Source organism: Astyanax mexicanus, chromosome 2 (genome assembly GCF_023375975.1).
Source record: "Astyanax mexicanus isolate ESR-SI-001 chromosome 2, AstMex3_surface, whole genome shotgun sequence".
NCBI classification, from domain to species: Eukaryota; Metazoa; Chordata; class Actinopteri; order Characiformes; family Acestrorhamphidae; genus Astyanax; species Astyanax mexicanus.
In genome coordinates, this window is record NC_064409.1 from 11,824,930 (window position 1) to 11,842,650 (window position 17,721).

At 39.8% G+C, this 17,721-nt stretch overlaps 1 protein-coding gene across 1 annotated transcript in view; it reads left to right on the forward strand.

The window, feature by feature from the left end:
- The first annotated feature begins 4,443 nt into the window (after positions 1-4,443).
- The window catches only part of rap1b (RAP1B, member of RAS oncogene family), an 80,917-nt gene continuing 67,639 nt past the window's right edge, over positions 4,444-17,721 (forward strand). Inside the window, exon 1 of the mRNA XM_007232291.4 lies at positions 4,444-4,593. The gene's annotated coding sequence lies outside the window, so the exon portion shown is untranslated. The remainder of the gene's footprint in view (positions 4,594-17,721) is intronic.

The following is a 17,721-nucleotide window of genomic DNA, read 5'->3' on the forward strand; positions in this document are numbered from 1 at the left end:
CACAGGGGTAGGCCAAATGCCTTGACCAATATTTCATTTCAATAGTCAAACTTACAACAATGAACATTCAGTGCTTGTTAATATGCTCATGTACTGCCTTTTACATGAGTAATTCTGAGTCAGTCATTTCTTTTGAAGTGGAAAGTCATACATGGTCACAGCCAACAGGCCACTGTTAAACATGATGTAGGGTGTATGATGTTTCCAGAAAAACACATGAATGGGCAAAGTGTTCCAGCTTAGCCTTAAACTTAACCTGAATAGGACACTGAAAACTGGACCTTACAGTGCTTTTCCACATAAACGGAAAACCTAATTTTGAACCACTCGCCGAGTTTCCACCAACAAAAGAAGGTTTCAGAACCAGGAACGTTTCTTTGCAGCAGGAACCGAAGAATACTAGGTTCTTCAGCGTGAACCGTGACGACATCTGTGAGCTGCCGCTGTGCAAATCCCTCAGTTGATGTGACGTTTTGACGGTTCTACTAAAACTGATGGAAACGCTGACTGGTTCGATTAAAAGACCCATAGTATTTATAAGTCCTAACCGAACTGGTACAAGAACCAGATTTCGTTAGGTGAAAAACCATTGTTTGAGTGTAATGATGGTCATCTTAGCTATACTGGTAAGATTGTTACATGGATACAGTAATACACACGATTGGTAGTGACTACAGCCTGACCAGTAATTTGTGGTGATGGGTCCAGGCACAGTTGTATGTAAAGGCCATGTATCCCATTTCTGTTAACATTACTGGGATTCAAATTTGAATTAGGTATTCTAACAATACAATATACGGACAAAATGTTTCTTCTGGTCTTCAAGGGTATTTAAAAAAGATTTTATACTGGTTTTGACTGGAAGTTCATTTCACTGACTACAACACAAATGTAGCAGTTAGAGGCTATTTACGCTAAACCTACACCAACAGGAACACAAAACCTTACACATACATCACATGACCACAAATTCATGGTTAAGTCATTTTGGCTGGCACTTTGTGTAAACATGATGTAAGTACTGGTATTTCAGTGGCACTGTGTGGTCCATGGTCTGTGCTTATGTAGGTTTAGCACTGGGTTATAAAACCTAGTTGTGGGACTAGCGTCTGGGCCAGCACTTCTATCAGTTCTACTATACTGTATGTCTGTACGCACAGCTGAGGACCACATGATCGCTGCTGGTGGGGCGGGAAGGGTGGCCTACAGCAGGGAGTGGGCTCGCATTCCTGATGCCAGAGCATATTTGGAATTCCTGGCCTCTTGCAGCCACTCTCAATGAGCCATTTGATTACTACAGAGACTTTTTCCTGGGCCGTGGAGCAAGACTGTATGAGATGAGTAACGTAGACAACAGGACACCATTCACACCAAGCAGGGAACAGAATGACAGCATTCAAAATTATTCACAGAGGCTCACACAGCAAAAAGTGACCTGTTTGAAATTAGCATGTAGTGTGAGGTCAGTTTACAGGAGGTTGTTGTGGTAACCATTTCACGGATCTTCTTAGAGATAATAAACAACATAGTTTATACTGTGTTTTTACAAAATATGCATTACATATGGTATCATTTTACTAAAAGAGACATGCTAAATATCATTGAACTTTTGCCATTGTCTTGTGGAAGCTAAAGAGAACTGAGCTGACTTGTGGGTTATGCATGTGGGACAACTAAAAAATTGAATGCTCGATCCATCTGGCACCCACTATCAGGCCTCATATAAGCCATATTTCGAGGTAACGCTTAGATACTGCTATCCTTTACTTTTTTATTGACTTGTAAATTGACCCAAAATGATTAATGAAACAAATATTATTTTTCCAAATGTGTTAATTACTGACACATTGTAATATGCTTGTATCCATGATTAGGTTATGCAGTTAGCCTAGAATAAATATGTTGTTTAGCACCATTGACACTGCAGTTTAATCCAAAATTACACATTATCAAAACCAGCCCCATGGGACTTAGACCAGCACTAGTCATTTCCCTGTAGACTCACATTACATTTAAAAGCTCTCACTACCCTGCTGAAAAATACAGATTTTGACAGGAGCAGTTTCTGATTTCCTTTTCAAATGGTCTGCACAGGTCTTGGATGGTCAAAGTGGTTAAAAAATACTCATCCAGGTGAAATATATACCTTATATCCTCTTAAGGTGATAAACCAGCTAAGCTCTCAGATGAGCATAGCATATGTTCGGTCTATAAGCATAACAGACCTGACCTAGCTGATCGTCAAACTGGTTATACTGGTTGACTGATTTGGTGAAGCTGATCATACTGATGACCAATGTCTGGTCAACTAGCTTGGTTAATTTCAGACATCCATTGCTCCTCAGACCAACCACATATTGATAGTAACTCCCTGATACACTCATATCATCTGCTTTCCTGTAAATCAGGAAATAATATTAGTCCCACTTATGCACTTTGTGAGTCATAACTGCTTCGAAAGAGTAACACATAGAGCATCCTGATTGGTCTCTTTGACTTTACATCTCTTTGACTGATTAACTGACTGAATGACAAACTTTCTTCAAAGGCACAAGCTCAAAAACTGGTTCTTGCTACAAAGCTGCAGACACAAGAGATAAGCTTGTGTTGGCTGAAGTTATTTGGTTTATGTGGGTTTGTTTCATTTCTGGATATATTATTGTAAAGGGAAGTAGTGCATGTGTCACACTCAGGTTTCTTGGTTTCAAAAGCCTTGATTCACGATCACATTCAAGATCCACTTAAAGTAACCTACATTAGCTAAGTGTTCCTTAGGTACCAAGGGTTTGTGAATGTATTAAATTTTTATTTAGAATTTCTACATTCATTTATACAATTTCTTTATGTATTACATAATAAAATCAAATGCAGACATTGATATGAATCACCAAACCTCTTGAATTTTAATGAGTACATATTTTAGACCCTACCCTCCAATTGTTAAAATGATAGGCTGTGTGATCTGTATGACACATGCTATCCATCTAATGGCGGTCCACTGCAACTAGGGTTACAGCCTAATTGCATACTACACACTAATATTATAAGATATACACTAAACTTTAAAGTGTGCGGTTGCCAGGTTAGTACAAAATATATTTATTTACTAATTTGTTTAAAATAACAGAAAGTGATGAAGTGTTAATAACATGTCACTAAAGGTGCTCCAGCATTGGTCTAGCTGCACTAGCTTCTTTATCTACTATTTGTCTCATTTCTTGTTCCAGACATGAGCAACTCCTCCATATTCTATTTTACACTGCATTGTGGGATAACAGTGTCCATTGTAACCACAGTCAAAGGTGCAACTAGTTTTTGAGTATGTAGCACACTGAAATGTGTGAAAGTTGAGTATACTCAAATATCTACAATTCGATTAGGTTACGCTATACACTGTTATGCCAGAATGGTAGAGTATGGCCGCTGCACAAAAGCCTTTTCCAGAGCATCCCAAAGATTCTCAATGGGGTTAAGGTCTGGACTCTGTGGTAAACAATCCATGTGTGAAAATGATCTCATGCTCCCTGAACCACTCTTTCACAATTCCAGCTTGATATATTCTGGCATTGCCATCTTGGAATATGCTCGTGCCATCAGGGAAGAAAAAATCCATTGATGGAATAACCTGGTCTATATTCAATATATTCAGGTAGTCAGCTGACCTAATTCTTTCAGCACATACTGTTGCTGAATCTAGACCTGACCAACTGCAGCAACCCCAGATCATTTGCTTAGTTAAATTCAGGTGTTCACTTTTTTTTTTTTTTTGGCCAGGCAGTGTAAAACTAATGATTTATCTTAATTATGTATCTCTACTCTATATGTTCTATATATTTACTCAATATGTACAGAACCAATATGTACAGGGGCATTCCTGTTAAGAAAGTGTTAAAGGATGCAAAGTCTGGAACAAATAAGAACCAAATAAGTGAACATGAGAAACTAAAAAAAAGGTGTAATGAAAATATTTTTTTCACTATAAGATAAGGAATGTGCATATAAATTTTAAAAAAGTAAAATAAATAAATGGCCTTCAATTCCCTTTTGCGTTTTCATTTAGGCTGTATTATATGAATTACATATGTAGGACTGTCCACAGCATTTCAGTGTCAACAAAGGAAGGCTTATCAGATTCTGATAATTTAATGGTAGTTTGTACGTGGTTCACAGGTGGTTATTTTAGATTACTTGTAACCTGTCTTAAAATGTAAGTGATAGTGAACCTCGGTTGGGCTGGTGGGACGGCTCGAAGCGGGCGGCGGAACATTTCCCTTATTTTTAAAATCCAAACCTTGACAGGTATGGTTTACCAGAACAGCAGATGTCTAAATGCTGTATGAGCTGTGAGGATGTGGAGCACATTTCCCGCTTCGTGTTTGTTGAACGGTGGGCAGAGCTCGAGCCGTGATGCTGAAACCGAGGCTGCGACGTCACGCGACAACTCCAAACCTCACCCATACAGAGAGAGAGAGAGAGAGAGAGAGAGAGGGAGCTAGCAAGCTGTAGAGAGAGATAGAGCGATAGAGAGAGGGAGAAAGGGAGAGAAAGGGAAAGAGAGAGGCGTACATCGGGTTGGAGCTCCGGAGCGGATCTGTGAGTATATATTTATCTTCTCTTGCTAGATTTCGCTGTTGTTCCCCGGGTTTTGATGAACGATTTAACTAGTTAGCATAGCGTGGGTTAGCTAAGCTAGTTAACGGTGATTCGGTCAACTGAGAGCTGCTGGAACCAGTGTGGAGGCTTTTTAACGGCCGGTGTGTTTCCGCGGAGCCGTGCGAGAGAGCACCGAGACCGGGTAGATTATACACGGACGCACGGCATCACACACACGGCTTGCGGAAGAGAGAGAGGAAGAGAGGGAGCAGGTCAAACGGCTCGAATATGGCGGAGCCGGAGTAAAACAATTCAACTATCACCGATGATTGGGACGCCGTTTTCTTGTTAAAGCCCGAACCGCGGGCGGTTTAGTTTGTCAGTGAAGTTAGCTTAGGGTTTGTGTTGATGTGAAAACGTTAACCCAGGTTGGTTAGTTATCTATCTAACGCTGTCTAGCCTGCGCAGAAACACACAGCTGTGTGAGGAATGGCGTTTCTCTGCTGTCTGTATTCACCGCTCTGTCTGTGGAAGTTATAGCGGAAATGGAAAAGTTGCACGAATGAGTGATAGCTAGTTAGCTAACTGGCTATGTTAGCTTAGCTGTAGGGGAACTGGGCGTTTCGGCTCGCTAACACGACGAAATGTAGTTAGTTAACCTAAATGAAACGTCTTTTTGGATGCTGCTAACGTTTGAGTGTGTCTCTCTGTCTGGTGTTTTGTAGCGTTAGCCTGCACGCTAAACCGGTTTATTAAATGGCTCGAGTGCATTGAGTCTGCTGCTGCTGCTGCTGCTGGCTCTTCATATGTCTGAGCAGCGACCCCGCCTAGTTTAGAGCCGAGCTGAAGAATAAACTACCCTGATAGCAAAGAACGTTCATTAAACATTAGCTAGCTAGGTTATTACTTTTTGGTTGCATTTCTAGCTTGCGTATTTTAATATTAATGATGGAAAAAACCTTTATTTAACATTATCCCGTAAGTATAGGCGAGTGTCGAAATTCTGACGTTGAATCAACGTTAATTTAAAGCCTTTAAATGGCTGGGGCTCTGAATCTACACTCACAATGCTTTTAGGCAAAAGTATTAAACTATTAAAACTATTATTACTATTATCATGTCAATGTCCCTTTCTCCCCCCCCCCCATTTTCTCCCCAATTTACACGGCCAATTACTCAACCCACTCATTATTAAAACTCCCCCGTCACTAGTGAGACCCCAACACCAGGAGGGTAAAGACAAGCACATGCCTCCTCCGACACGTGTAAAGTCAGCCCCCGCCTCTTTTTAAAATGCTTCTAATGTAGCATTGCCGAGTAGCCAGCGCATTCGGAGGAAAATGCAGCGACTATAAGAACACAGTACAAGCTACAGAAGTAGAATACAAGCTAGATTTACATATGCAGTGTAAGTAAAGTGTAATACAACCAGCAAATATGTAAAAAAAACGCATAACGTTGAATTAATGTAATGTAAAATCATTGTGTACCAATCAGTGTATCAATTCTGACGTAGATCATCATTGTTTCAGTGCATTCGAGATGTAAAAATGAACCATGATTCAACATACTTTTGCTATCTGGCTATAGAGATGAAATGAATGACCCAGGAACAGCAGCAGCACAGTTATCAGTAATTGGACACTGGAAGTGGCCTACTGGTACACAGTATACACCATTACTAGCTAAATTATATGAGAAACATTATGTGTGTTTTGATGCATAGGTATAGTTAGCTAGCTTACTTTAGTAGTGGAGGACCACATGAGTAGGTCTGACCATCATGTTGCAGAGCCATTCTGAAGTATCTTTATCCATAATGTAACCTACCTTGCCGTGAGACAACTTTTGTGTTCTAGCTAACTATGCCTAATATTAGTAATAAGAAGAACATGTATCTAGAGGGCACTTTTTCCACTCTAGCTAGCTACACCCTCTTTCTCCTCTCCTCAGCAGTCTTTTGGTGGTTATTGCAAGTTCTAGATGGCTTCTCTCCCCTCAGCAGTGTGACAGGAGCATATTGAACTGTTTCTGAGGTAGTGCAGTCGTTGTAGGTGGTAAGGAGGATCCTGTTGCCTCTTCATTTATTTTTAATAGCATAATCTTTTATCACTGCACTGCTGCTTTCTGGTCCCTGTCATATGGCAAGTGCTTCAGTTGTAAACATTTTACAAGGGAGATGTTTTTATGAAATGTTGGTGTTTACTGTGTTTGGACAGAACCATTGCTTTTTTTCGGTATCTCATCTTTAAATTGTGGTTAGACCTCGGAGTGAACAATCAGATGGCCTTTTATGGCAAGGTATTTAGGCCTATATAAACAAATACCAAAGTAAACAGTGTGACAGTCTTAGTCCTACAGTGACTCTGTTGTTTTATGTTTTATTGTACATTTTATTTACAGCTAGACAGATGTTTAAACCTCATATAGGATGGAAATTAAATGTATATGAGTAGTCCTGACAACATTAATCCAAAGAGGGTCAAACAGAGAGATTGAACTCAGTCATTCTGCTTTAGTTGTAAATTATCTATGCATATTGTGGTATTTACTCAGATTGTGTGCCTGCATACTATTCTCTAATGCATATTGCTAAATTCTGATCATAAAGAGAATTGGTATCACTTTCTATTTCTAATAGGACTTTATTCATACTACTGGGTTAATTAAGGAAGTGTGTGTAATGATATGTCAGTGTTCAGGGCTGATTATTTCATTCACGGCACAGACATTTCCTGAGACAGTGGTTAGATAAAGTTTCACAGACCCTTTTTTTTGCCTCATATCAAAAATGGATAAGCCCACATTGATGTCTGCAGCTGCAGATTATGAACCTCTGCAACATTTGTTCTGCTGATTTGTACTCTTATGTTTGAAACACCACTTCATGCATGCTGATAGCAGTTAGCATTGGGTCAGTTCAACCTCACCCTGCCGTGGTCTGACCCCAGTTGTGTCCCTCTTGGAGTGAAAGGAAGGAAATCCCCGTGATAGTGTGTCCTCTTGGGCACTGAGGAATGCCGGTTTAGAGGCTCCTTTGGAAAAACAAAATGAAGAGCGTGCAACTTCCTTTCAGAGAGGGATGGTCCACAGTTTGTGTTGCCTTTAAAGGCTTGGGTTTGGCCCAGTGTGTTAGTTGTTAGCATTAATCTTAGTTTTAGGGAAGGATTTAGGACAGTTGTTTGACTGATATTTCAAACTGAATTTTAGTATGTTTAAAAACAGGCTTTTGCACATAAATAGGTAAAATATTAGATAATTACATTGATCCCTATTGGACACATTTGACTAACAAGTGTAAATAAATATATGTGGCTTAAATTATGTTGATTTTACAATGCAAATACCAACTCCAAAGTGATATGTGGCAGTGGACACTAATGCTTAGGAATGTCACCTGAGACTGTTGGAGATAAATGAGACCCAGTATTTATGTTTCCCATTGGGACAGTGTCCTTGTGGTCCTTAAGGAAGCATGGCTGTTATGTTATTTAAGGAATAGATGGATAGTTGTATTGAGCTTACAATTGACTTAAACAATCTCTGTGACTAAGTGATGTACTGATGTGGGAATTGTTGGCTGTTGCTGATACAGTATCTGATGCCTACATATCTACCAGTTAGGCCTGCGTAATGGTCATAGCATCATTATGATAGGAGTCTCTGTGATGGCAATATACATTGAGTGTGCTTTCTAGCTCTGGGCTTAAACCTTGATGGCCTGTGTCTTGCAAGAGTTATTAATATTGTGAAACCCTACTGCTGATACCTGAATGCATCATTTGTAAAAGATAGATTAGCATTAGCATTTGCTCTTCCTGACTACACGGAGTGTGTGACGACGGCTGAACGAGTTGAGTAAGTCTCAGCAAGTCTAAGGCCACAGTGAATGGTTTGGTAACACTAAAGATGTCAGTCTGTAAATTTGTGGGACTTTTTGGGAAACTGAAAGAGAAAAGAGGAAAGGTGAAACTCTGGCGAGGAAAAGCGGGAAATTGTGGGGGTGGAGGGAAGGAGGGTAGTGGGTGTCCCACAGCGAGTTGGCCCACTTCCTCTTTAGGCCAAAGGGCCTTGTGAAACCTGGTGGCCCTGTCATGCTTTCCTTCCTCCTTTCAGTCACGTGACTGCACTGAGGGGAACCAAAGATGCGTCTGGGGGTATCAGGAGATAGCCAGTTTGTGATATACTATCAATTGTTATTTAATCCTTTTATCCTGTCTCAATTCACTAGCTTTAATTGAAGTTCGTTCACTGGCTCTGTGCCACTGCATGTGTCACAGATTGTCAAGATTGTTCGACAACTTGTTGCAGTGATGTTGTGTCGTATGGTTCCGACGCTCGCCGACTCCAACATTTTAATCCCTGAGCAATTCTCTCACATCATTGTCTTCATTCATGCGTGTAAGCTATGGCTGATTACTGTGGCTGCTATTTGTGTCTCTCTCCAATAAAGGAGTTCTACTAAGCTGAGTACGAGTTGAACTTCAGGCCTTAAGAACTTCAATTTAATATAGTTGTTGTGCAGGTTTCTGAATTTGAGTTAATTGGCTTTTTGTGTGTCTTGAATTGTGGAAAGATGACTGTCATAAAGAGCTGTAGAGTGTGCAATGGACTGCAAAAGTTATTGCATAATTCTGGTCAAACATGAATGACTGAGGCACATGACTGCATGACTGGTACTGTTTATTTGCTCAGTTTAACATTCATAACTGTTTCATTTGTTAATGGCACATACATGGCATTTGCAATACTGATAATTTAGAAAGCTGCTTGTATGACAGTATGCATAGAATAAAAGTGCATAATAAGTTCAGTTTCCATCCATTACGGGTATACAAAGGACATTTAGATGATGTAAGCTACTATGAAGAGATTTTACTAGCTCTTTGCTTTTAGCCTGTTGCGATAATGCAACGCATTGCATTGTGGGAGTAGTGAATTTAGTTGTATTTTTCAGATTTTGCAGTGAAGCTGTATGTAACCTGTTCGTTCTCTCTTCGCTTACTTCGTTTACTCTGCCACTAAATTAATTTTCATTATTATGCCCAAACCTGTAATAAATGTCTATTAATTCACAGTAATCCTGATTTAGCTAATTTTTCTGGTGGTAAAAAGAACCAAAGTTTGACTATTAATTTTGACTATTTAGCTGTTTTTGGTAATGGAGCTAGCGATAAAAAAAAAAAGCTCAGTAACGAGAAGAACTGTACACCTCTAACAGCCCAGTCTGTATTGTAAAAATGACAAGGCACATTGATGCATAAAATTGTTTATCGTGATAAATCCTGGGACAAAGGCTGTGTTGTTTTTAGTTTAGAGACACTGGGCAGGACAAGCAGTGGGCCACCTAATCTCTAAATCTGGGAAGGCAAGCGTTTTGCAGATCTTTAGGTTTGATATTTCAAAATGTTTTAAGCACACTTTGAAAAGCTAGGTTTTAATGATTGGACCATCCAGAGGGACACTGGCAACCATTGACAGCTGATTTGCATTACACATCATTGGGACAAAAATATGTTCTGAGACATTCTGGAAGTTGCATGATGCAGTAGTTTAATCACAAATGTAAAAGAAGACGGACTACAAATTGAATAAACTGAATTACACAATAAGAAATGCGGGGAGTGATAAATTATACATGAAACAGCTTTGTTCAAGAGTTAATGTATGTGAAATCTCATCACTGGGCTCTGTGTACAATCATAACCCTGATGCCCTGCTATGATTTGGCATTTGACACTCAGGTTGGCCAGTTTGCATTGATCTAGTCCCCTGCTGCCCTTTTTCCTGTCGCAATCTGCACCCCAACCAGCTGTTTGTCACCAGCTAAGCTGCTTACTGCTTCCAGTGCTGGAGACCATAACTTTGCATCAGGTCCTTGTTTAAGCTAGGAACATACGGCAGTTATGCCCTTTGAGTGTTTGGTGAAGCTAGTGGGGGTTGGTCATGTTAAAGGTGTTACATAATTGTTCTGGACATCACCCACCCAGTAGGCAAGCAGAAGCTGGTCTGAAGTGGGTGTTAGGTAGGCGAAGCACTGCAGGCATTATCTCCACACTGCTTGATAGCTTTGTTTATCTGTTATCTGACTGTAATCTGTTTGATTATTTATGCGACCGTGTTTACACCGTTTTTGAAGTGCGGTTGCAGACGTGAACAATTATAAATAATTATTTTGTGTGTTGATACACACTCTAGTTTAGTGAAAAAGAAACAGTTCTGACTAGTTCTTAAATAAAATTCTTGATGTTTTTTTTGTATAGTCTCCCAAAATATGGCCTACAGCGGTTGTGTTTATTTGTTGAAGTATGTTTGTAATGCACAGACTAGAGGCACAGATTTCCACGCTGGTCCCTCTGAAGATGAGGTTTAAATGGAGTATCTATTTCCCATCAAGCTGAGGCTAATTTGCATGCATCTTTTTCCCCTTCTCCTTGCTCTTGTAAGACATGCAAAGATTCTCATGCAGGCAAGGTGTGAGCTTCGGCAGCACAGAGTGCATTGATTTGTTTCGTTGTTTTGCATTGTTTAGGGTCAAAACAGTGCTTGGGCGGAAATGTGAAATGTGCGTAGCCAACAAATCATTGTTTTATAATTGTTTCTCCTGTCTCCCTGACAACCTGTAACCTAGGTGAATTGATTGACTTGCAAATGACATGTCAGGCTGTGTGCTCTTTCCACTGATTGATGGTGTTGAAACTTACAGGTTACCACTCAACAACATGAAGCCTGTACTTTGCCAAACAAGCCATTCTGTGGGTGTTGGACATGGTCTAGTTGTCGCAGTGTAAAATGATGTCTTTGACTCCAAATATGTCATGTTATAAATTTACTTGGATATTTTGTCATATTGTTAAGGGGGTGAAGTGACACATGGAATTGTACCAAACAGTAGTGGTATCTTTAAGTTGTTGATTGGCTAGGAAAATGTGGGATATTTCTGTCTTCACCTTCTGCGTTTGAAACAAATGAAAATGAGCAAGAATTTTACTAATATTCCTATTAATTCTTGATAGATTGAGAGGTTTTGTATCAAAACATAATATGCTACTTTATACTTTTATTTGTTTATTAAAACAACACTACAGGCTGTATGAGGCATCTTGATGGAGATTTCTCTACCGGTGCTTTACTACCAGAGCTACTAGATGGCCTGAGGTGGAGGTGATTGTGGCTTAGACAGTGGCTCAAACTGCCCCCTCCACTGGAGTTCATGAAAGCCACAATTACACCAGCCAGGTCATCAGTTAGAAAGGTGACTCCCCAGTAAGTGATCTTACAAGCTCTGTGCTACACTGAGTATTAAAGTCCAGGGATATGTGCGTAGGTTTTTATTCGCAGAGCATTCTAACTTGGTACCTGCAGTTGAGACTTAATTATACAGCTTAATGTTGTATACTTTTCTTTTTCTTAATAAATCTTTCAGTGCTGTAGCACAGAACATTTTCAATTGGGGTGTCTCAATGCTGTGGCTTTTTAATAGGCCTGGGGGAAAATGGATGACTGTTGTTACCATTAAGTTGTTCTGTCTTACTGGCAATGACACGTTTTGGCATATCTGTTGCAGACGTTCCAAATAGTATAATTCAAAATCTTTTGCTTAAAGCAGCAAAATCAGTTTTTTTCTGTGGCAGGTAGATAATATAACCAGTCAAAGCTCACTACAGGAGTGAACACAGACAAGGTCTGATAGGCGACAGACACATCATTGTACCTTTTTTATAAGCAGTCTGCTTCTGACATAATGGTCCTGGCACTTGTATTCTTGTGATGATTACATGGTTTCGTCTTGACCCAAGTTTGAAGTGAGGCCTGGAAAGGGCCTGCCTGCAGAAAAACACACTGAATTTGTATTGTAACCTGCTGCGGTTTGTGTTAATAACAGGCAAGAGCCACGTTTCGTGTGGTCATTACAGTGCTGCTTCAGATGTTTACCTCTTGGCCTTAAGCTAGTCTGTAAAACGACATGCGTCATTATGGTTTGGTCATTATGGTATCCTCACTTCTGAGCTGCATTCTGCCTGCTCTGGTTTGACCAGTTTAGGACACATTTAATTTAAAATCATTCTCCTCCAGCTTCTAAATGTTTATCAAGATGGTTCTAAGCAAATTTTCTTTAATTATTTTTCAGATGCACTGTAAAGGTGCAATAGTTTTCACCAATTGAAAATTTTGATGACTGTCCTGAATTAGATCTAGTTTCATCTTTGCATGAAAATGCAGAAAGAAAATTAATGTAAGCAGATTGCTTCCTCATCTTTCTGCTGCTGACGCATTCCCCCGTCTCCCCCTTTCAGGCAACACTTCTCAGAAACGCTATCTTTAGAGGAACATTGGATTTTCTTTTTTGTTTCTTTTCTGTTTTCTTTTGATTTTTAAACTGATATTCTTCCTTCTAAAGCGTCTCATGTACCATATCAGATTTCATATTGTACGTCATAACCTAATCAGTTTTGAAGCACTATGTTTTTGTGGCTCGTTTTTCAAAAACATTGGAGGATCACTGGACTCATAGGGAAACACTGTGTAGATTCGAAAACATCTATATTACAAGTGATTGATTTACAAAAGGTACAAACTACCCACTAAGGCTGTGTGGGTTTTCAGTATGTGTTGAAATATTAAATTATTAACTGTACAACCAATATACAGCTTCGCTCTTTCAAGGGTCTCTTGTGTATCATGTTTCATGAAAACCACTGTCAACAAGAATCTAGCTGCTGTCAGTATAATGGGGAGGATAGTTATGCCTAAATAAATGACGTTTTTTCCACACCTGGACGTTTTACTCTGCTTAATTGAGACTTGTTGAGTTTGCATTCACCCTGGTTGTGATTTTGTTTGTGCAGGTGTGAACACAGTAATCGCATTTGGATGTGGACCAAAACAAAGGCACCAAGACCCTTGAGAATGGGCCGTCTCAAGTTGATCTCAAACAAACTCTGGGGTGGTTTGCTTGTGATAAAAAAAAATGTGATCTGCCATTAACTCGGCCCAATTAACAGGTGCTCTGTAAGTTTGAGCTAAATGGCTGCTCTAGGCCAATGTGCTGTGCTTTGATTGCTTGTTTTAATAGAGGGTTTAGTTTTTTTTTGTGTGTGTGTGTGTGTGTGTTAGAGCATGATTTGTTGGGCACTTAAAACTGCAGATGGGCTGGGCTAGAACAACTTTAACCTTTCCAGCCAAACTTGGTAGTGCATCATCATGCAGGGTGTCTGTAATGTTCTGCATTGTCTCTCGAGATAAAATCTACTTTTGTACTTTTTTGGAATCCACATTTAAAGGGCTGTCAAACTCTGAACACTTGCTGAGAGAGTTTGTGAACTATGGGGCTCAGAGACTTAGCTTGTTCTGCTGTGTCCAGTTGAGCGGGGTATCCGGATAGTGGTCTTTTTTTTTTGTTTTTTTTTTACATCTTTAGTGCACAGTGCAAACATAATGTTAAGATATTAACACATGCTGCATATTCTTTCACTCGTTACTTTTGGTCTATTAAAAAAAATAATCATGTCAAAAATATTCACAGTTCAAAGTGTTTTTTTTTTTTTTTTTGTTAAGCAGTAATCAAGTAAAAGTATGACCTGGTTTCTTGAGGCTGACCAACTGTGAGGTGTGTTTTTAAATGTTGTGGTGAAAGCTTTACACTGTGTGCTGAGAACTGAGCAGATAAACAGACTGTACCTTCTGCTTGATTCCTTTTACCTTACCTGTTCCTTTTTTTGAATATGGGGAAACGTTTTCGCTGAGGACATGCAGTAAAACAACTGTGCTTAAAGGATTAGAACAAGTGGTTGATGTTTAGATTTAGCAGATCTTGAGGAATGGAGAGTTAAGCTGGAGTCAGAGCAGCAGGTCACAGGCCTCCCATGTTTACGGGCTTACAGGTGAAGATTGAGGCCCTGAGGGACATTTACACACAGGAGCATAAAAGTGATGGATAACGTTGTGGGAAATGTGGAATGAGGGGGTTAACCCTTATGAGGAATCCTTAGCAGTATGTTTTTGAAATGTACAGAAACTTTGGGGGCTGTTTTTCCAAGAGGGGATTAAAGCTAGCTGTAGACTATATTTTTCTTTCAGTGAAAAAATGTCAGTTCTAACTGAGGACTAGACTAAAGTTCTGTTCTAGAAAAATTGTCGTAAATGTAGACAGATCAGTCATTAGATTAGTGCCACTGACGGGAGAAGTGAGAAACATTGATGGAGTCCGAGAAAATAAATGGATAAACATAAGAATCTGAGCTCCTTTATCAAGAGACAAACTGTATAATGGTTAGACTAGTGCATCTTCAAAACTTCAGCAGATCTGGTTGGGTGTTTCTGATCTGCTCATATGTGCACCAAGAAAGGAATACCAATAAACTGCTGACTGATTCTGATGAAGGCCTCATCTCCATCACCATAGGTTGCCCTTCAGAGGTCTTGTGGTGCCCATGCCTCGATTGTCAGATATGTTGTGACAGCACTGAGTTAAAATACTCCTCAATATTAAGCTAATGATGTTCTGGCTGTATTCCACCGGTTTTCCAGTCTCTTCTATAACCTGTTAAATCAAACCCTAGTGTCTAATAATAGAAGCTGATATGTAGCTCGCTAGTAATCGATGGTTCAGCACTGATGAAACAGATGGAGATTAGGCTGAGAAGCACAGGAGTACCACTCTAAGAGCTGCAGTGTTATAATGAAAGGAAGCTGGCAATAGCCACACTACTAAGGAAGGGTGCCACTTAACAAGCAATAGAAGGTTTCTCTTTTATTGCCTTTTTCACAGTGTTTGGGAGAGTTATGTCACCTGAAGCACGGTAGCATATTTTTAGCACTCGCGTTCATGTGCCTTTTAGCTAGCCGGCTGCGCCATTGTAGCACTCACAATGTGTGCTTTGGCTGGCTGGCTTCATTCAAGGCCCTGTGTAATGGGCACTGTAGCATTGCAGCGCTGCTAAGAGTGGAATTCAGTGTGGAGCCATGACCTCAGAGAAATGTGTGCTTGATTACAGATGCCTTTGATTCTGCAGGATTGTAAGCGCTCCTTCTGAATGGCTGTATGCTGGCGCGAGAGTGTACCTCTGTAAAATACCCTGGAGCTTGAGCCAGCTGTTGTGCTGCTCGGTGTGTGTGTGTTTGTGTGGTGCTCTATCAAACATGATTACTGCAGTTGTGACAGTTTTGTCAACCCAGTGCAGTTATCTGGAGTTCATGATTCTTGATAGAATCTGATCTTTGTGCCTCACTTGATAAACATTACCATAACTTCATTGAACATATGGTTGAAGCAGTCAAGGTCATTGACGGACTATACAACTGTATAGTTATTATATTATTTGAGTGCGTCACTTAAATGGTCCTTGTAATATTACATAATGATATTTCCATAATAATTGGGGTCAGGAAACTGGCCTGCAGTGATGTTTTCAAAATATAACTTTTACCAAAAGCTGGTAGTGAACTTTTAAAATGAGCTCAAGTCACATTTCTTTTACATTCTTTAGTTCTTCTATGGTAGTTCTGGACAAATATGACCTAAAACCATCCACAATAATGTTATATCTTGTAAAAAAAATAAATCAATTCTGCAATAGGGTCTTCTGCATTGAATGAAAATGTGATTTTTCTGTTATTGTTGCTCATTATCTGTTTTGCGTAGACAAGTCAAGCCAGGTGCTACTGGCCACGATCAGTACCACTGCACTGTCCACTGTGGGTGGTATTGTTTTTGTATGGCTCATTTCTGGTACACACGTAAAACTACAGATCAAGGAATGCTACATGCCTGCATCCCAACCATAGACGTATTACTTGAACATTGCACTTCCATGAGCATGCTGGCCAGTGTTCAGCCTCACTCAAAAGATAACACCTCACAACTTACACAGATTTGGCCATCCATAATCCATCCAAGATTACACTTCATGGGCATACTTTTACTTGCTGTTATCCAATGATGTTTGGCATATCAGTGTATTAACACATGTTTCACAAATATATAAACAAAATTCAAAAAGTTAAAGCATCTGAATAAATGTATTGATTCACTTTTGATCAAGTGTTCAGCCTCATTCTACAGCATTAAGTCTGCTTAAATTTCTGAGTGAAAAAAGGTTGTGGAGACACCCAGTTTTGTCTGTATTAGTAGCTATTACTTGGTATTACTGTAGAAAAAGTTCTATTGTAGATCAGAGTAGGGGCAAATGAGTCAGATTTAATCATCCTGTAAATCTAGCCTGATGTAGCATATTATGTTTCTTCCTGCATTTATTCTTGTTGTAGAGTCTTTGAGAACGTTGAACACACTGGATTTCTTTTAGAAGCTCATCTTAAGTGAAGTGCTTCTGTTAAAAAGCAGCTCAATGGCTTTTAAAGATTTGTGGGAGACAAAACATTGAATTGGTCTATGTATTGAACAATACTCACAGTTAAAGGAGTTCTCTGTACTCCGGAACATCCAGAGCATCTAGCTAGCTTGTGACAATCAGCTATATTTTGGAAGAGCTGCTTTTCTCCATGGAAACTGTTCATGAAAGTCATGCTTGTTAATCGTTTGCTTGGTAGGCTCATGAATACGGACATTATCGAGTGCAAGAGATGTCTGCCCGTGTTTTGTCACATCTGCCATTTGTCATATTTCTGAAGACTGGGAGTGCTCATGTGCAGATCTTTTGTAGGACATTTTGTTAGTGGTTTACATCCATTTTCCACCATTGCTTTGCTCTTGTGACCTGATCAGACTGTGATTTTGACAGCACTGCTTTGAAACTCAGTGAATTTACACATCATCTCTCAGCATAATTTATTTCCAAGGCCCTCAAAAAGATCTTTGATGTATGTATGTATGTATGCATATGGGTGCTGTATGGACGTGCATGTCTTTTTTAAAGGCTTCAACATACAGGTTGATAGCACTGTATTTCGTTAAGCTTCTAAGCTACACTGATCTGTAAATATGTGTTCACATGCTTAAGCATGTGGCACCTACATGCCTGTTCATATTACACTGCGCACCGATGCTTATGCTCAGGCTCTGCCTCACTTGTCGAAATATTAGTTGAGTTTCCCGTAAACTGACGTGCGGAGACTCCCACTGCTGCGTCCCAGAGGAGAGGTCCTCTGAGCTCCTCCGAGCAGTAAGCT